Source organism: Pinus tabuliformis, chromosome 5_1 (genome assembly GCF_031772625.1).
Source record: "Pinus tabuliformis cultivar Carrire ecotype Pingquan chromosome 5_1, CPIR1, whole genome shotgun sequence".
In the NCBI taxonomy this organism is placed as follows: domain Eukaryota; kingdom Viridiplantae; phylum Streptophyta; class Pinopsida; order Pinales; family Pinaceae; genus Pinus; species Pinus tabuliformis.
In genome coordinates, this window is record NC_142305.1 from 927340156 (window position 1) to 927358010 (window position 17855).

Consider the following 17855-nt stretch of genomic DNA (forward strand, 5'->3'; position numbering starts at 1 on the left):
CAAATTTTTGCTAAGCAGACTCTTTGGCTGGACGCAAAGGGTTTTGCAGAAGCTTGCAGTAGCAGAACTAACGTCGGCTGGAAGAGGAAAGTACATACAGAGGGAAAATTTCTCTCAGGGGACTTCGAGTTTTTAGAAGTTCGATTTTCCTACTTGCAGGTGGCAGCAACAGCTAGCGGGACCTCACATTCCAGGAGGGAGTACGAATAACAGAGCAACAACCAAGCAAAGGGAGAGGAGTTTTCAACAAGTTTGTTGAGATGGCCACTGTTGGGCTTATAGATCAGGATAGGTTGGAGGGTTTAATATTCCTAATGGAAATTTACAATGATAAACAAAGCAAACATAGCAACAACACACAGGAAATTACTCAAACATCAGAACACCATATTAAAGCCAAAAATTGCGTTGCTAAGCAATTTTATTGATAAATCATGAAGTACAATGGGTGTCTAGAAAGCATGCACCTGGGCTTGCCCTAGGCAAGCTAGCTAAGCCCAAGTGATGAAGATGAGATCTCCTCCAAGAGTGCTAGCTGGTTCTCCTTGGCTCTGCATTGAAATGCCCAGAAAGTGTGTTGCTAGCTGTGTAGAATGGTTGCTATAGCCTCCTCTGGCGCTAAAAAAATCCTTGAAATTAACCCCGGGCTCTCCACTAAATACCTAGAATAACCCACTAAGGAATTGGCCATATCTTGACCTCAGAATTATGGCCCAAATTCCCTTAGCTCCTCTAATAGCTCGCTGAGTTGGGACCTCCTTTTGACCCCTCAAATCTTCCCAGAAAATTCTGCCAAATTAATCTTGGCCTCTCCTCAATAAACCCAAAAAAACCCAGAAAGGGTTTGTCCTAGTTTTGACGCTCCAAAATTGACCCCAAATGCTTGGCCCTCCTCCACAAGTAGAAGATGTAACCTGCAACAGATTCTGTGTTTGCTGCTCCTCCAAAGTGCTGGAAAATTCCCCAAAATAGTTGCAATCTCCAACAAAGTACCTCCCCGGACTCCACCTCAAGTCTCAACCCCAAAATCACTTCACTCCTCAACCTCCCAGCATGCCTCCTCCAAGAACTGCGCAATCCCTGCGCTGTTGCTGTAGCCTCTCCACAAGCTCGCACTCCCTGCTGCTGGTACGAACCAGAATAGATGGAACTCCCTCCTTGGGTTGGCACTCGAAGTCCACCGAAGCAAGGGTTGAGATTTTCGCTCGGAAACACTCGTGTGCTAAACAACACTTGCAAACTTGGCTTCCGCTCAAGTGTGCTATGTCAAAGACAATTTTCTCAAAGATGAATGAATGACCAAAATGAGTGCCTCTTTCTTTTTTTATCAAAGAGCCTCCAAGATGCTCATGTGGGCCCAACTCGACTTTCCCCCACCAACTTTGCTCCAATGAGAGTGTGTTGCCCATGTGGGCTGCAATTCTCTATGAGTGGCCCCCACGTACCACTAGTGGCTCAATTTTCTCCTCCATCCTCTAATGTTTGAGCTAATTTTTGATCAAAAATATATGTGGAGCCTCTAAACCCACACTTCTTAAGTGCTAATGCGAATTAATTCAAAATTGGCCAAAAATTGATATTTCCCTTAACAATTTTGCTAAGTGGTAATATCATAGTCCTCCCCACCAAATTCTTTTTGTCCTCAAGCAATCCCTGAACAAGCATCCTCTCTAGTTGTTGCTCCCCACTGTCACTGCAAAATGTGCTAGGGTCGCAAATGTGCCACTAAGTCGTCCCTGACCTTTGCACTATCCTGACATGAACGAATCCTTTAATACTAGGATCTGAGGCCATCCCGTCCAACGTGAAGCTCCTCTCACTCCATTCACTATCCTACCCAGTGCAAGTACCAGAAGTCCCCTGCATACCATCAATGAGTAGGAGATCGTGATAATGTGGCACTATGCCTGACCCCTCATGAAGCTGTCCTACCACATAGGCCATCTCTTGCTCTCCAAGAGTATACTCTCGAAGATACCACCCAATCCCTGTAGAGATAACGTCTCGCTCACGTGAGCTTATCTTGATATCATCTTGTAGCCTACCTGCCATGCTAATGAAGTCCCCCACTCCATTAATGACTCGCTAAAGCCCAATGGAAGATCTGCATGATCTCCCCCTATAGTAGCCAGCTCATCCCTAAAGGTTATTGAGCTCTGAAGATCTGTGATACTGCGGTCCCCTGCCAGTCCCAGAGTGGTGCCACCATGCTGACGCTGCGCTACTCTAACTATGATATACTCCCCATTGTGCACAAACTTTATCCTCTTCTCCTGAGGCCTAGTGGAAAAAAATCTGTGGGAGCCAAGGTCATCCTACCTAGGCATCTCCATGATGCCAATATCTACCCCTCCACTGCCAATCTCAACCCTAAGTCACAACACGATAAGTCTGCCTCATCATGCAGTGGAGGTCTTTGTGATCCCCCATGTGTCAAACCCAAAGTGAACTGGATCACCCTTGGCCATGACCCTGCTCATCACAAAGTGGAGTGATGCACCCGCCAACTGGATCCCTAGATCCCCCAAACACACGGGGATCTCATAACTCCCACTCCTCACAGGATGTCGTTGTGTAGTGCTGCTACCTGCTAGAACCCATCTGGTCCTCATCTTTGACCCCTGTATGTATCCCTTGGGTGGACCCCAAGTATTAGGAGTATGTCCCACACATGCGAACCTACCCTACTCTGGCCAGATCACGTAGTGAAATCTGCTATCCCAACTCCTAATTATACACCTAGACGCTGCTTAGAGTTTGATTACCCTCCTGTAGACGAAGTCTACCATCCACTATCCCTCAAGTGTGAGCCGAGTGGTGGAACATATGCTACCTCAACAATCAACCACACCATCCCTAAGCCTGTCTTCGACAACTCGTGCACCTACCAGGTGTCTCAATTGGAGAGTCTCCTCCCAGCTCATGACACGCGGTGTCTCATCCAACTGTCTAGGGTGAGCCTCCCATGCCCTGTTGCCTGAATGAAGAGTGTCAAGGGGCACCAACCAAACACTCTGTGACTGTAAGCAACACTAGAGGATGATGGGTGGGTATATCCCAAAGGATATGATCAAAAGGCTACCAAAATGCTCAAGAGTAATCCTACGGACGACACTCTCTTTGCCTCAAATCTGCTGATAATCCCCTCGAAGCCCTGTCTCCACTAAACATGGTGTCCCCAAATGCTCTACAATGTCCTCATCAATCCTAGGTGAGTTGCATCCAATGGTACACTCAATGTCCCAGTCCATAAGTCTCCTTGGAGGCAACGCTCCAAGAGCCTGCTGCGCTGCATAATGTGTCACTGCATACCACCAAGTATCACTGTACTCCTCGACATGCCACTGTATGCTGCAACCTATACCTGTACACCACTGGATGCCCCCGACTATGGCTATACCATCTTGTATCATTCTGCGTCTTGTCTGTGTCAAGGCACCTGTCACTTCCCCACATGTACTCAATGTGATGTAAGGCACTCCTACTCCACAACGCATTCCAACACACTACAATACACCACCACGCACGTCCATGTCCACCTGTAGTCCACTACTCAATGCTAGATGCTCCTACACATCCCTGGATGTGATGGCCTAGAGCTGTGTCTCTACGTGTCGACCCGACCTGATCAGTATCATCACCTCCACCATCGCATCATTATACCAGTCGAAGAATGGATCTTCACTCCAAATCCTCTTGGAGGGATCCAAGAAGTGAATCTCCCTATGTGTCAGCAGTGATGCCACCACTACTGCATTCCTCTATAACCTCTGTTCCCCACACAAAAGTGAAGAGTCCCCAGCTCCATACAAGGCAATGTCTGGTGGCCTGCCAATCCCACCTCCTCTGACAATCTCCAACCAGGGTATGTTGATCACCCTGTGATCCTGTCTACAGACGTCATACCAAGACAACCAAAGGAGTCTGTCCATAAACTGGTTGGCCACTGGTGCTGACCGAGACTGCCTTAGCGAACATGCACACTCAACTACTAGGTCAATTGTACCATCCAGGTCATAGTTAACCTACATACCCTGGAAATGATAGGTAGTCCCACCCGGATCCCAATGCCAGTCTGGGCTTCCGATATCCCTAGTGCCTGGAAGTTCCTGCTGAGCTACACTCGCGTCCACCACCATCTCCATAGCCCACTCCATAGGGTACCAACTCAGAATCTCTTTCCATCCAACCCCAACATGTGGATGTTGCACCCTGTGCAACTCTGATCATCTCATCCTGCTATCCAGGTCAACACATGAGATCTGACTAGGTAGCTCCGTCTCTCTCTCTCCAATGGGAAAAAGTGACCCAACAATGCTGCTAACCTAGTCATCCCCTTTGGTATGTCCAGACAACTTCGCCTCCCTCAATCTAGTGCGCAGGGGTAGGATGATAACGCTGTAGACCCTGTCAGGGTGCCTTTGAAGCGAACTGTGTTGAAATCCAAATGTGTGGTCTCTATGTTGCCCCTCATCAATGGCTAGCCCAGAGGATGGCTGCACATCCTCCTCCATCATGGGCTCGACATGAGCCTCTGACTGCTCCTCCATGGATGACCGAACATGCAAGACATGCTCATCAGTCAACTATAGGTGGCTATTATTTTGAAGCTTTGTCATAGACCTGGGTGCCTCATCAAGGGATACCTCAACAATGGATGTGTGCTCAACTGCCTCCACCAATTTGTCTACTGGGGCTACCAAAGGAAACTCCAACAAAGGTGACTCCTAGGTGTATCCTCGTGATTCTCTTGCTTGCCATTAACCTCATGCTCAACTAGCTGGGATGTATCTACGACATGTGGAAAAAGTCGGGATTAAATCTCCAAAATGCGATTTTTTTGGTTGGCCGATTAAATTGGCTAATTTTTGCCGACTTTTCCCAGTTGAAAAAGTCGGGATTAAGAAAAAAGTTGGGATTAAATCAGGACTTTTTCCAAAAAATCATGAATGAGGTAGTTTCTTTAACAATTTTTTAATTTTTTTGAAAAAATTGGGATTTTATTGGAAAAGTCTGGCTTTTTAAAAAAATATTCATTTTTTTTTTTTAATTTTGCCGACTTTTTAAAAAATCTCCAAACTTTAACGACTTTCTCAATTTCTAGACCCTTGTCGATTTAATCTCGACTTCGACTTTTTCCACATTGATCTACGTGCTCCCTATAATCTGGTGTGCCATCATCCTCATGCTCAACCTCCTCAGGCTCCTGATATCTATAGCCAGGTCTCCACTAGCAAACCTAGTCTCACCCTCTAGCTGTCCTTGGTTCCCCCTCTAGCTATTCCTGGTTCTGTCAACTTTCCCCATATGATGCAGATGGCTGCATCCCCACGGTCTGTGTACCTCTAAAGTCTCTGCTATAAGAATTAGGATGGATTTGGTCTGTCATGCTCCTCAACTGGGTCAACCTCTCATCGTTCCAACCAGTGTGGAAAAAGTTCGCAAAAAATCGTGATTTAATCCTAAAAATGCGATTTTTAAAACTAAACGATTTAATCCCTCGACTTTTTGGTGACTTTTTCAGAAAGGAAAAAATCGCGATTTAATTGTTATACTCCTGATTTAATTAGGAGTCGACCCAAAAAGTCGGCCTCCCTCCCAGGCCACGGATAAAGAGGCCACAAAGGCAAAAATGATATAATTTTCTGTTATTTAATCTTAAGGCAGAGAGGAATCTTTCAAACACAGCCCTAGAAATTTGATGATAACGTTGTGCTGTGCAATTCGTTTTGTTGTTGAATCTTCATTTCGAGCGTTATAGTTGGTTGGTGTTACTGAGAAAATTAATTGCTTAGTTGCTATATTTTGTTGAATGTTGAAACATATATGGCTATTATTGGTTTGCTCTTGCTGGATGTTATGTCTGCAAAACAATAGGGATCTATATGAGATGTGCAAAAAAATACAAAGAAGAGACATTAGATAGAGGCTAAGCTGTCAGAAGGCTGCTATAAGAAACTAAGAAGACTATGAAAAAGAAGTGCTTACCTGCCTCGACGAGCATGATTGTGAGACATAAGAGCAAGAGGACAAGGAGTATCCAGACTAGCAAGCAAGGAAGTGTAAATAGCTGAAGAACATTCCCAAGGATCAACACTGTTATGATCATATTTTTTGTGGATAATGTTGAAAAATATTGGCGATAAAATGCACTTAGAATGCAGACTGCAAGAGTGTAACATGCTTTTAGTGATCAAATTCACATGTAACGAATGACATTGTAGTAAAACACTGAAAACACCTCTAAACTATGACTTCGACTCTAGATGTTAAAAAAAATAAAAATAAAATGAATAATTGTGTTTTTTTAATTTTGCCAACTTTTTCAAAAAACTCCTGACTTTAACGAGTTTTTCAACTTTTGGACCCTTGTCGAATTAATCCCGACTTCGACTTTTTCCACATTGGTTCCAATGAATTCCACCCCAGAATTCCTGCATACTGAATTTCTCTTGAGCCATGGGTTTGTCTACGGTTTCACCAGCCACTGTGCCTACTTACCCGAATCTTCCATGATCTTACTATACCCACAACTGGGCCAAGATCATGCTCCGATACCACTGTAATATTCCTATTGGAAATTTACAATGATAAACAAAGGAAACATAACAAAAACACACATGAAATCACTCAAACATCAGAACACCATTTTAATGCCAAAAACTGTGCTGCTGAACCATTTTATTGATAAATCATGAAGTACAATGAGTGCCTGGAAAGCATGCACATGGGCTTGCCTTAGGCAAGCTAGCTAAGCCCAAGTGATGAATATGAGATCTCTTCCAAGAGTGCTAGCTGGTTCTCCTTGGCTCTGCACTAAAATGCCCAGAAAGTGTGTTGCTGGCTGTATAGAATGGTTCTTAGGGCCTCCTCCGGTGCTCAAAAAATTCCAGGAAATTAACCCCGGGCTCTCCACCAAATACCCAGAATAACCCACGAAGGAATTGGCCAAATCTTGACTTCGGAATTTCGACCAAATTCCTCTAGCTCCTCTAGTTGTTCGCTGAGATGGGACCCCTGTTTGACCCCTCAAATCTGCCAAATTAATCCTTGCCTCTCTTTAATAAACCCAGAAAAACCTAGAAAGGGTTTGTCCTAGTTTTGACACTCCAAAATTGACCCCAAATGCTTGGCCTTCCTCCACATGTAGAAGATGTAATTGACAACAGATTTTGTGTTTGCTGCTCCTCCAAAGTGCTGGAAAATTTCCCAAAATAGTTTCAATCTCCAACAAAGTATCTCCCTGGACTCCACCTCAAGTCTCAACCCCAAAATCACCTCACACCTCAACATCCTGGCGTGCCTCTTCCAAGAACTGTGCAATCCCGACGCTGTTGCTGTTGAGCCTCACTTGCGTGCCTCCTCCAAGAACTGTGCAATCCCGACGCTGTTGCTGTTGAGCCTCACCCCAAGCTTGCATTCCCTACTGCTGGTACGAACCGAAATAGATGGAACTCCGTTCTTGGGCTGGCACTCGAAGTCCACCGAAGCAAGGGTTGATATTTCCGCTTGGAAACACTCGTGTGCTAAACAACACTTGCAAACTTGGCTTCCGCTCAAGCGTGCTATGTCAAAGACAATTTTCTCAAAAATGAATGAATGAGCAAAATGAGTGTCCCTTGCTCTTTTTATCAAAGAGCCTCCAAGATGCCCATGTGGGCCCAACTTGACTTTCCCCCACCAACTTCACTCCAATGAGAGTGTTTTGCTCATGTGGGCTGCAATTCTCTATGAGCGACCCCCACATACCACTAGTTGCTCGATTTTCTCCTCCATCCTCAAATGTTTGGGCTCATATTTGATCAAAAATATATGTGGGGCCGCTAAACCCACACTTCCTAAGTGCTAATGCAAATTAATTCAAAACGGGCCAAAAATTGATATTTCCTTTAGCAATGTTGTTAAGTGGGAATATCACAGAGGGAGCCTCCAACTATGTCATTTGGAAGGCTAGGTTGTCCTTCTTTCTAGATGAACATGACCTGAAAACCTATATAGATAATGTGGTAGCAGTGCCTCAGGACCCTAATCAATTGAAGGAGTACAAAAGAGAAATGACGAAGATAAAGCGAAAAATCTTGGATGGAGTTCGAGATCATATAGTCTCACATATATTTGGTAAGAACACGACCAAGTAGATGTGGGATGGTCTTTCCATGCTATATTAGAGTTCTTATGAGTAACGGAAGATGTTTCTTTGGGAGAAGTTGAGAAGCGTCAGGATGTAGAAGGGTGAGAGCATAGATGGCTTCCTCACTAGAATTCAGGAGGTCTGTGATCAACTAGCAGCTGTTGGGGAGGTGCCCCAACCTACAGAGCTTGTACGACTAGCACTACACAATGTCTAAGAGGATTGGCAGGTATTTGTCCAAAGTATCTTGGGCAGAGACACATTGCCAAGATGGGATAAGATGTAGGCTGATCTATAGTAGGAGTTGAGGTGTGCGCTATTGAAGAGTACCATCCGCTGAAGCAACAACAAGGGTGTGAAGAGTGAGAAGGAAGAAGAAACTGTGGCCCTAGTATCCAAGGGTCCCAGTGAGGGACAAGGGAAGAGGAAAAAGAAGGAATTGTCAAAGTTCAAGTGCTTCAGATGTGGTGAGCTTGGTAACTACAGTACACATTGTCCTCTTTGAAAGAAGGACAAGAAGGACCAGGCAACAATGTCTGCCGAGATAGACAAGTTGTCCTCTAGGTTGGAGGAAGACTTTGCTATGATGGTAGCCATACCTCTAGGAGTGAAGTGGGGTTCATGGAGTTGTAGTCCTGAACTGTAGAGATTGGGTAGGATCCTTGAGGTGTCCTCCTCATGAATCATTACCTTGCTACGGGGGCCCACAATATTCAGTAGCAGGATGGATCAGTGACAACTGATGCAGTCATATTCTGGAGTGACAATTGCAAACTAGTAGTAGTCAGATATAAAGGAGCATAGTGCAGTGTTGGCAACAATGTAGAGTGGCGTAGTGGCAGAGTCAGCAACAACGCAGATTCCTTGGTAGACAATGCAGTAGCTAGTAGCAGTCAGGATTCGGAAGACAAATTCATCATATTGAACACAATTGATTCAATATTTAGGATGCTTCTCAGTTGCTAGAGTTGTAGTAGCAACAACAACATATGAGAGGGAGTTGCAATGCAAATGTAGAGTTGGCAACAACACAAATGCAGCATCAAAGTTGTGCAGTGTATGGTGGGTAGTGGCCAGACATCAACAACGTGATAGGGGGGTACAGAAACAGGGTGTTGTGGCAGGATGTGCAACAGTAGAATTAGGGAGTGTTAGTTTCTGTAGCATAAAAATGGTGTTATAGTATCGAAACTTTGTGGAGAGGCTAAAACACATGAGATCTCCATAACCTAGAAATTGTTTCTAGAAATTCCACCTAGAAGTGTCTCAATTAGATTATTAGCCTATTTTTCAATATTTATTAAGTTTAAACTTAGGAAATCTTGTTAATTAATTAGTATTAATTGAGATAAGGTCTTAATCATCTAGAAACTCACACGGATCGACACGAAATCAATCTGGGCCCTTGATTAAGTTTTAATCTTGGCCGTCGTTGGAGGTCCAACAGAGGATTATAAGAAGTCGATGGGTTGATGGAGAATACACTTGAGACAATTGTGAGAACCACATAGAGTTTGATTTCCTTAGAGAGTTCAATTTTCTAGAGAGCCGACAGTGCTGGGACAGTTAGAGCTTTAGTAAGGAAGCAAAGATAGAGAGGGGCATAGACAGTGAGGTCGAAGGGAGCTTTCCAGATTTGGCGAGTGCATTTGTAGAGAGGCAGAGATAGCCACAGTGAGGCTGATGCAGGGGCTGTGCAAAAGCCTCTAGAGGCAATTCGATTTTGCTGGAGACAAGTTGAGTTTCTGTTCTAGAGGTCGGGAAAGGGTTCCAGAAGGTCAAAGAGAGAATTTCTCAGCCAGTGGCAGACAAGATGACTACAGGAGCAGCTGATTCAGGTTGAGCGTAGAAGGGACTGTGCTAAGGTGATGCAAGCCTGCACAAAAGCAGTTTGGACGGCTCACTTGGAGCTGCAGTCGGAGCTCGGATTTGCTAGTGGGGTGAGGAAAATTCCTCACTAGATTTTTGCCAGTATTTTTCTCTGTAGGATAGCCAAATTTAGCTTTCAGTTGTACTCAGAATATCTCATTGTGAAATAATAATATAAAACCGTTAGTTGTTGCACTAGTTTTCCCAATTTATTAGCCCCAACTGAAAGGATACCACAACGCCCTATGTAGGCTACGACCTACCCATGTACCACCCTACTGCCCTAAGGTGGTCTCGAGCCAAAACCTGAAGGTGACTTCAATCATCTGCCTTACCACCCTAAATAACAGGCGGGCCACGTCTCAGAATTTTCATACTAAATTCCCTTGTGCTCTGAATCAATATAAGAACACCATAAGAAGATGTTGTGTATCTTGTCAAGTCCTGGTAGCCATTGACCATTGTACAACTTGCCCAAACTAATCACTGCAATAACACTGCCCAAACCGATCACTGCAATAACACTGCCCAAACCGATCACTGCACAACTGCACATCACTGTCATTGCTCAATTGAACATCACTATTCAATCACTTGCTCACATACGCCACTGCATATCATAATTGAACCACTGCACTGCACATGAATTGATGAGCATTCATAAGCTCACAAACTAGATACCAAACATCACTGAACCAAAAACCTTGTACTGTTGCAAATGTTGAACCCGAATGTTTGATAATGGCATACTCCAAGGTGCCTTAGGTCATCCCTATGACTTGCTACTAATGCTCTCAAACTCTGCCCACAGAGAGCTACCAACATATTTCTTTTCACTGTTGATCACTAGTCATACATTGCTATCCATCTTCATGTCAATAAGTTGTACAACAAGATGATATTGCCCTCAAAGACTTGCTACCATGTAAAGTCATATCATTATGATAGTACACCCTCTAGGTCATCAGTACAAATCCCTAGGTCATCAATAGTACAAATTTCTAGGTTATCACTATCACAGGTCTATGCACTGCAATCTATGGGTCAAGTCAAAGTCAAGGTGTCAACTCACAATCAATGTCATATCTAGGTGTCAAGTCAATAGTAATGTAGCACTGCCATATAGTGTCACAGTCAAGTCTTATCAAGTGAGTTAAGTCAATGTCAAGCATCTCATCTTAGAATGGTCACTAAACAACAAAAGTCATGTCAATCAATGTTTCACATCATAATCAACGTACTGTCATTAAAAGGTAAGTTATCTCATAGTTAGGTCAATGTCAAGTCTAACTATAGTTCATTGTAACACGTACATAAGTCATTGTTATCTTATTTCGCATTTCCATGCTTTTGTATGTTTAGTTTGTTAAGTCCATATGTCAAATTTATATGTCAAATCATTGTATGTCAAGTTCTTTGGTCAAAGTTACATCATCCCACTGTTGCATCACATAAAGGCTAACAATGAATCATTAATACTGTCTCACTGTCACTATAGTCACAACACATAAAATCAAGTTAGGTTACCAAAGGTCAAATCATGTCACTATTATATTCTGGACAGTCACCAAGGTTCTGCTTTTCATATCTATGTGTCACAGTCACCAAGGTTCTGCTTTTTATCTCTCCTCTCATCTTGTTCATTCTCACATTTAGCACTTGGACATTTAGGTTGGTTTCCTATTTGGGTGGCGACTCCACTTATTTATCCATTCACAAGGACATACTCTAGAAGGAATCCTGGTAGCCTAGTTAACCCCACTCTCGATCTTGAAAAGGTTCTAAGAGCTCGGTTAAACAAGTTACATTCTAGAGATCGTTTAAAGTTTTTTTGGATAGGAAGCCCTCCTTGACCTCCATTTGCTTTTTATCGATCATCCTATAAATCTTGACATCATGAGTGACTTTTATACGCCTTGCAACTTCACAAATATCCAAGGATATCCACATGACTTGCCAAATGAATCTACCATGAGCAAGCTACCACTTTTCCAAGGAAATAATGGCATCAACGCTAAAGTACATATTAAGAAATTCAACAACTTCATCCACAAATTTGCTCATGCTATTGATTATAATCATGAAGACGTTCGAATGAAGTTATTTGTGCTTTCTCTAGAAGATGATGCTTTGCACTGGTTTCAAGATAAGGGTGATAATGCTTTTGATTCTTTGAAGACTATCCTTAATGATTTCAAAGATAAATATGGGGGCAAAAGAGAAGGAAAATATTTGGTTAAAGAATTCAACACTATAAAGAAAAGAGAAAATGAAACGGTGGAAGAATTTAACCAAAGATTCAATAAGCTTCTGTTGGCGGTGCTGGACCCGCCAACATTCGAGGGGATCTCCCCAGTAAGAAGTCCCAACTAGACCTCAGACTGTTTGGAGTAGGAGTTCCAGCAATGGGTGGTAATGTAGTGCCTTGATCGCGGTAGTGCACAGAGATAAGTATGATGACTTTGGGTGGAAGAAAGTGTGTGACCTTGTAGCGAGTAAAGTGAGATGCATGGGGTTTCTAATACACAAAGGGGAAAAGGAAGTGTGCCCCTTAGAAGCTTGTAATAATACATAGCTTGAAAGGAACACACGAGTGGAATGACATCATAGGCTAAGATGCAGAATAGTCCACAAGTTCAAGTGATGAGTTAATCCAACAAAACACATTTAACAAGATTCATACAATTGCATACAAAGTAGTTCATAAGCAAATGCGTAAGTTAAACGACATACATTGCTAAAGCAACTAGAGTAGTCCAACTACAATAACAACATATGCATGAAAGCGTGATGGCTCTGTTATTATTATTATAATTGAAAGTTTCGTCCATACATACACCATTAACAACCACTAGCCCCAATAGTGGAACATTACAGTCAAGAATACTTTCTCCTCCAAAGAAGTATACTCGCTCTATCTTGTGGAGAAGCCAAGGCTCGTCACAATACTCCCAAGCCTTTTCTAAGCCTAAGCCTAGCCAAAATCTTGGCTCCCAAAAAGCCTGTTCCATGAGTTATGAGGTTCTATTTATAACGAAGGGTGGGGTGACTCTTGACATTTCCCTTTGTGACCCTTTGACTATCCTCATGATTCTTCAACTTCTTTACAAATAACTCATTACATTACATGGTGATTGTTCATATTCCACCAATGACACTTGGAGTTTCACTTACAACATATTTACAAATAATATACATTTTCCACATGTACCCATGTGAGACAAAATAGGCTAGAGACAACCTAACAAGACGAAACGCTGTGACTTAGAAGTTTGGGGAAAGACCAATTCCGCAACCTCCACTTGATGCTTCTCGGCCATGTATTGATGCCAAGCTTGGTACTGTGCGATGATGTCCCCAAACTGCTTGATGGTGTCTTTCTGATAGTGGACTCTTGCCTCCATAGCTTCTGGGTATATGGTCTTGGAACCTTTGTCCAACTCATCTTGAAGCATGTGCAACATGGTATTGACCATAATAGGACCACCAATGTACTTCTGCATGTTTTGTGCGCTCAGCTCCAAGTCATCGCTGGTGGCCTCTCGCCTTAGCTGCTCCATGTACCTGTCGATCTCTAGCCAAACTTGGTTCTTGTGCTTAGCTTCGGTGAGGGAACCGATTGATGGGATCTTGTGCATTCTTACCATGACATCCAAACTCTTATACAACCATGCATATGAAGCCTATATGCTGTTGACGAACAGGGCAAGCTGCTCATAGTTCTGGATCAACATCTGAACCTTTGCTTTGTCTAGCTCTGCTTGCAGCTTCATCATCTTTGGCAAGTAAAGCGGGGCCCCTTTGTACCGCATTGTCCACTCTTACACATGGGCGATGGCAGCATGTATGTCCCTGAGAGTTTGGACAAACCTTTTGCTTCACTGCTGTAAGCCATGTAGATGGACAACCGCCTTATGCACGGTGACGAATCCGTCATAGAGCTTCCACATGGTAGTCTCAAGTGTTGATACTTCAACAAGTATCGCTTTCCTCATCTCTGCCATTGCGGAACCTACACTCTGCTCTCTGGATTGTTCTGCCTCTTGCCTAGCTACCTGCAAGTTCTTTGCCATTTGTTCATTCTCGGCTAATAGGAACTTAACATTTGAGCTCGTGGCTCCTACATAAGTCAAAGTGGCATCGACAATGACAACTGGATGCTTTCTAACATTTGACACTATCACCCTTTCCTTCATGAGTGCAGGTGACGCGTGATCATTTGAAAAATGCTTTCTCTGCGCTTGTACAATCTTTTTTGCAACTCGTCAAATGATAGATTGTACACATCCATCACCTGATCATTATCAAGGAGAACAACCTCTCCTTGCTCGCTCGGGACAGGTTCTGACATTGGATGTGGTGGAAATTGAGAGGTGACTTCAGGGTCTCTCAGCATGAGGTCAGTGTCTTCATCCTATGGCTCCTGCCCTAACTCCATGTCTGTCACTTCAATCAGTTGCTCAATCTGCTGAGCAAGCTCCCGATCCTGCATCTGTTCACCCTCTTCTTCATTACTAGCTGTTCCGACTCTTCAACCTGTATGGGCATTGTTTCCTCTGTCATCGCGCCTTGCCTTTCTTCTTCCTCCTGTGTATGCTTCTCTTCTCTTTCTCCGCTTCTTAGCTCCCGCTCTTCCTTCAACTTCTTCTATGTTTCCTGCAACTTCCATTATGCTTCCTCCAGCCTTTGCTTTTCTTTCTTCCTTCGCTCTGCTCTTTTTAGCCGCTGCTCCCCCTTTGCCTCTGTTGCCAAAGCTACTTTCTCAGTGATAAGATCTGCTCTCATCTTGTAACTTTGCTTAGCCTCTGGATTCTCGACAATCTTCCTCTTTCCCTTGCCTTGCACCGGATTGCTGCTTATTGCTGCTGTTGTTGTTGCTTCTTGTGTTGTTGCTGCCTGCAGAGCAACCTTCCAAGTTGTGGCTATATTGACTAACTTGTGGAGCTTGGAGTTATTGTAACCAATTTTGTGAACATCAACATCAGGATAAAATTGGCAAGGGTCTCGAAAACCAAAAAATCGTAAAAATCGGGAAAATAATGGTAAAATATCGGCAAAATTAAGATACCATAAAAATATTTTTAAAAATCGACAGACATCGGCTAGGCCAAAAAATCGTGATTTCGAGATAAAATCAGGATGTTATCGAGATGTTCGCATCACTGATTGTAACAATACCTCCAAGGGTTCTTCTCATGCCAATGTGTTGATTTGGGGTAGCATCAGATGTGCTCTAAGCCTTAAATTTTGCAGGGAGGCTTGGGCACAGGTATTCCAAAGAACCTTGAAAGTGTTTTGGCAAATTCCACCCAAAAGTTATTTTATTAAAATAATTAATATTTTTAATGGGGTTCCTAAGTCTAAATCAATGTAAACTTTGAAATGGGAACTGATACTGTTACCCGTTTCGTAGAGATAGCTAAAAATTGACTCGATTTTGAAAAGGGGCAATGCAAAACACACATATTTCTTTTAGAGCATAGTTTTTGGCCTATGATACCGGATTCGTCCAAAACCCTTGACGAATCGCGAATTGGTCGAATCCGACACGATTCTCTACGGATTCGAGTCCAGACTTCAGGACACGTCATGTCCTTTTATGACACGTCGTGTCAGGTAACGTGTCATGAATTTCCAAGCGTGTCTCGATTTTTATGACGTGTCATGGTTTTCGGACTCGTTTCCAGGACTCGGAACTGCTGCTAGGTTAAAGGGGGCGTGTCTGCTCGGTTGACGGCTCATTCTGCAAGTCAGTTGGCAAAGGATTGTGCTGTTGCAGCGAGGAGCGGACTCTCACCAAGGAGAATCGACCACCCAACGTCCACAGTCCACCAGTTCTAACTTCAAGTTCGTCCACGGTCCACCAGATAACGCAGTTCTTTGTATCAGCGGTGCCGGTTATAAAATTATGATGAAATTCGAGTACTTTGAACCACATTTATGTTACATACAATGATCTAAGGTTATGATAACAATCCAAAGTCCAAGTTTTATAAAGGGATTCCAGCGTAAAGCATATGAAGTCCATCCGAGAAGCACAAGTATCGCAGTGAATTGTGATACACTGATATATATATATATATATATATATATATATATTAGTGGTCATCTCTGAGTTTACTTGAGAAGCAAAATGCAAGTTTATGAATCGCTAATATTAATATATATATCACTGCTCGGCACAATCACTGCGAATTTCCAGTAAATAGAATCGATTGCATTGTGTAACCCTAACCTTGTAATTGATCAGTTACACAAATCCATGTTTCATATAAAAAAAAGATTCGATATCTTTAGAATCTGTTCAATTTTCCTGACTTTGGAACTGGATAGATTATTTCCATTTGATTTCCCTGCTGTTGAAATTTAAAACAGCTGACAGAATAAAATGCACTTTGAAAATTATAAAATCTATTAAAATAACTTATAAACACACTGCTGTAGCCTGTAGCCTGTAGATCTATGTTTGAAATCAATAAATTTGTATCATTAATTAAAATTTGTGTAAGAAATATGATAATATCTAATTTTTAATATATATATATATATATATTTTTAAATAAATATTATATATATATTTCTACTAATAAAATAATATATAACGTGTCCTAACGTGCCCTATTCCGGGGGTCAGCGTGTCCCGTATCCGACACCACGAATCCCGAATCCTACGTGTCTTGAATCCCCGTGTCAGGTGACTTAGTTTTTGGCACTTTAAATAACCGATACGATTACTCATTTCATAGGGGTAGTAAAAACGTGACCTGATTTTGAAAAGTGGTGATGTAGAATACACTTCTTTTTTTTCGAAGCATATTTTTGACACTTTAAGTTTTCTTATGTATCAAATATAAATATTTGTTTTTAAATGTTAGTGATTTTCATACTAATTTTTAAACGTGTAGATGCAACATATCTTTTTTTTAGAGAACTTATTTTTTACACTTTAAAATTTATTGTCCATTTTTTTTTTTAAATTATGATTACTTAGCGAATTTTCAAGTTGTCGATTTTTAAACGTGTAAATGCAACGTGTTGATGCAACATACCTTATTTTTAGAGGACTTATTTTTCACACTTTAAAATTTATTGTCATTTTTTTTTAAATTATGATTACTTGACGAATTTTCAAGTTGTCCTTTTTTTTTTTAATGTTGATTAGTTAAAAAAAAACAAATATAAAAATATACATAAAAAAAGACAAACAAAAAATGTTAAAAAAAAATTATCTTATAAACCATAAAAGAATTTGGAAAAAAACAAAATTATATATATATATATATATATATATATATATAAAGTTAAGCAAGTAAAAATAGAAAGATTAAAAAAACATTAACAAAAATTAGGAAAAAAAAAATTAAAAACAAACTAAAGTAAACAAAAATGGAAAATTAACCAAAAAAAAAATTTAAAAACTAGTAAAATTAATATTAAAAACATTTAGAAAAAACTAAAAAAACTAAAATAAGCCCAAATTATTAAAAAAAAAAACTAAAAAAAATGAAAATTTTAAAAATATATGTTTTTTCCAATTAAAAAAAAAATTAAAAAACATTTTAAACTTATAAAAAAAATGTGTTTTTGATTTAAAAATATTTTTTTTTATTAAATTTTCATTATTTATTTATTTAAAAACAAACCAATAAACAAATTTTAAATATAATTTTTTTGTTTTAAACAAAAATTTGTTTTTTTATTTAAAAAAAAAATTATTAAACAATTTTAATAAAAATTATTAAACATATTTAAAAAACCAAATATTTTTAATAATTTTTAACAGGCATATTTAATAATTTAATTAATGTATTTATAATTAAATATTTAATAAACATATTTAAAAATTAAAAAAAAT

At 41.1% G+C, this 17855-nt stretch overlaps 1 protein-coding gene across 1 annotated transcript in view; it reads left to right on the forward strand.

Annotated features, from left to right (window-relative positions):
• LOC149167821 (acylamino-acid-releasing enzyme 1-like) overlaps positions 1-17855 on the forward strand; it is a 275851-nt gene that overhangs the window by 171982 nt on the left and 86014 nt on the right. The window lies entirely within an intron of this gene.